Below are 3364 nucleotides of genomic sequence, written 5' to 3' on the forward strand. Positions count from 1 at the left end.
GGCCTTCAACCTTTACTAACACGTCCTCTACTATTCCATAAGCTTGTCTCAATGATTTTTCTGCCAGTTGTAATGAGAACAAGGCAGGTTGTACCTCAATGATCCCCAGCTTCTCCATTACAGAGAGTGGCATAAGATTTATCCCTGACCCCAAATCACACAGAGCTTTTGCAAAGGTCATGGTGCCTATGGTACAAGGTATCAAAAACTTGCCAGGATCTTGTTTCTTTTGAGGTAGAATTTGCTGAATCCAGGTATCTAGTTCACTAATGAGCAAGGGAGGTTCACTTTCCCAAGTCTCATTACCAAACAACTTGGCATTCAGCTTCATGATAGCTCCTAAATATTGAGCAACTTGCTCTCCAGTCACATCTTCATCCTCTTCAGAGGAAGAATAGTGTTCAGAGCTCATGAATGGCAGAAGGAGATTTAATAAAATCTCTATGGTTTCTATATGAGCCTCAGATTCCTTTGGATCCTTAATAGAAAACTCCTTCTTGCTTGAGGGACGTCCCAGGAGGTCTTCCTCACTAGGATTTTCGTCCTCCTCCTCCCTTGTGCATTCGGCCATATTGATTATATCAATGGCCTTGCACTCTCCTTTTGGATTCTTTTCTGTATTGCTTGGGAGAATACTGGGAGGAGTTTCAATGACTTTCTTACTCAACTGGCCCACTTGTGCCTCCAGATTTCTGATGGAGGATCTTGTTTCACTCATGAAACTGAAAGTGGCCTTTGACAGATCAGAGACTAGATTGGCTAAATTGGAAGTGTTTTGTTCAGAATTCTCTATCTCTTGCTGAGAAGATGATGGGAAAGGCTTGCTATTGCTCAGCCTATTACGTCCACTATTGTTAAAGACTTGTTGAGGCTTTTGTTGATCCTTCCATGAGAAATTTGGATGATTTCTCCATGATGAGTTATAGGTGTTTCCATAAGGTTCACCCATGTAATTAATCTCTGCCATGGCAGGGTTCTCAGGATCATAAGCTTCTTCAGAAGCTGCCTCTTTAGTACTGTTGGATGCATGTTGCCATCCATTCAGATATTGAGAGATCATGTTGACCTGTTGAGTCAACACTTTGTTCTGAGCCAATATGGCATTCAGAGCATCAATTTCAAGAACTCCTTTTTTCTGAGGTATCCCATTATTCACGGAATTCCTCTCAGAAGTGTACATGAATTGGTTGTTTGCAACCATATCAATGAGTTCTTGAACCTCTTCAGGCGTTTTCTTTAGGTGAATAGATCCACCTGCAGAATGGTCCAATGACATTTTCGAAAATTCAGATAGACCATAATAGAATATATCTAATATGGTCCATTCTGAAAACATGTCAGATGGACATCTTTTGGTCAGCTACTTGTATCTTTCCCAAGCTTCATAGAGGGATTCACCATCTTTTTGTTTGAAGGTTTGAACATCCACTCTCAGCTTGCTCAGCTTTTGAGGAGGAAAGAATTTATCCAAGAAGGCTGTGACCAGCTTATCCCAGGAGTCCAGGCTATCCTTAGGTTGTGAATCCAACCATATTCTAGCTCTGTCTCTTACAGCAAAAGGGAAAAGCATGAGTCTGTAGACTTCAGGATCAACTCCATTCGTCTTTACAGTCTCACAGATCTGCAAGAACTCAGTTAAAAACTGGTAAGGATCTTCAGATGGAAGTCCATAAAACTTGCAGTTTTGTTGTATTAAGGCAACTAGTTGAGACTTAAGCTCAAAATTATTGGCTCTAATGGCAGGAATGGAGATGCTTCTTCCATCAAATTTGGATGTTGGCTTTGTGAAGTCACCAAGCATTCTCCTTGCATTATTATTATTTTCGGCTGCCATGTCCTTCTCTCGTTCGAAAATTTCTGAAAGGTTGTTTCTGGATTGTTGTAATTTAGTTTCTCTTAGTTTCCTTTTCAGAGTCCTTTCAGGTTCAGGATCAATTTCAACAAGAGTGCCTTTTTCCCTGTTCCTGCTCATATGAAAGAGAAGAAAACAAGAAAAGAAGAGGAATCCTCTATGTCACAGTATAGAGATTCCTTTATGTTAGTAGAAGAAGAAAGGGGAGAAGAGTGAAGAAGAATGAGTTCGGATTTTTAGATGAAGAGAGGTGAAGAGAAGTATTAGTAATTAATTAATTAAATAGAATAAGAAAAGGGAGGGAGAATTTCAAAAATAATTTTGAAAAAGGGATTAGTATTTTCGAAAATTAGAGATAAAATATAATTAAAATTAAAATTTAGAATAAAAAGAATTTTTGAAAAAGAGGTGAGATATTTTCAAAAATCAGAGAGGGAAAAGTAGTTAGGTGGTTTTGGAAAAGATAATAAACAAACAAAAAGTCAAATAGTTAGTTGAAAAAGATATTAAAATCAAATTTTAAAAAAGATAAGAAGATAAGAAGTTAGATAAGATATTTTAAAATCAAATTTTGAAAAAGATAAAATTTTTGAAAAAGATAAGATAAGAGATAAAAAGATTAAAAATTTGAAATTACTTACTTCACTAACAAGAAACTACAAGATAAGATTCTAGAACTTAAAGATTGAACCTTTCTTAACAAGCAAGTAACAAACTTCAAATTTTTGAATCAATCACATTAATTGTTAGCTAATTTTCGAAAATTTGATATAAAGATAAGAAAAAGATTTTGAAAATATTTTGAAAAAGAATTTTGAAATTTTCGAGAAATAGAAAAAAAAATGAAAAAGATATGATTTTTGAAAAAGATTTTGAAAAGATAAGATTTTTAAAATTGAAAATTTGACTTGACTTGTAAGAAACAACTAATTTTTTTTTTAAATTTTTGACCAAGTCAACCCAAAATTTCGAAAATTTGGAGGGAAATAAGGAAAAGATATTTTTTATTTTTTTTGAATTTTTAATGATGAGAGAGAAAAACACAAACATGACCCAAAACATAAAAATTTTGGATCAAAACACAAGATGCATGCAAGAACACTATGAATGTCAAGATGAACACCAAGAATACTTTGAAGATCATGATGAACATCAAGAACATATTTTTGAAAAATTTTGATGCAAAGAAAACATGCAAGACACCAAACTTAGAAATCTTTAATGCATGGACTCTAACAAACAAAAAATGCATATGAAAAACAACAAACAACACAAAACAAGAAAACATCAAGATCAAACAAGAAGACTTGTCAAGAACATCTTGAAGATCATGAAGAACACTATGAATGCATGGAATTTTCGAAAAATGCAAGAAAAAATTTTTAAAGCATGCCATTGACACCAAACATAAAAATTGACTCAAGACTCAAACAAGAAACACAAAATATTTTTTATTTTTATGATTTTCTAATTTTTTTTTGGATTTTTATTAATTTTTTCGAAAATAAAGTT

The 3364-nt window shown here is 33.9% G+C and overlaps 1 non-coding gene across 1 annotated transcript; it reads left to right on the forward strand.

The window, feature by feature from the left end:
* The first annotated feature begins 1334 nt into the window (after positions 1-1334).
* On the forward strand, positions 1335-1438 carry LOC130938594 (small nucleolar RNA R71). Its single transcript, XR_009069753.1, has one exon. It is a non-coding gene; the product is annotated as a small nucleolar RNA R71 (small nucleolar RNA).
* The last annotated feature ends 1926 nt before the right edge of the window (positions 1439-3364 follow it).

Source organism: Arachis stenosperma, chromosome 6 (assembly GCF_014773155.1).
Source record: "Arachis stenosperma cultivar V10309 chromosome 6, arast.V10309.gnm1.PFL2, whole genome shotgun sequence".
NCBI lineage: Eukaryota > Viridiplantae > Streptophyta > Magnoliopsida > Fabales > Fabaceae > Arachis > Arachis stenosperma.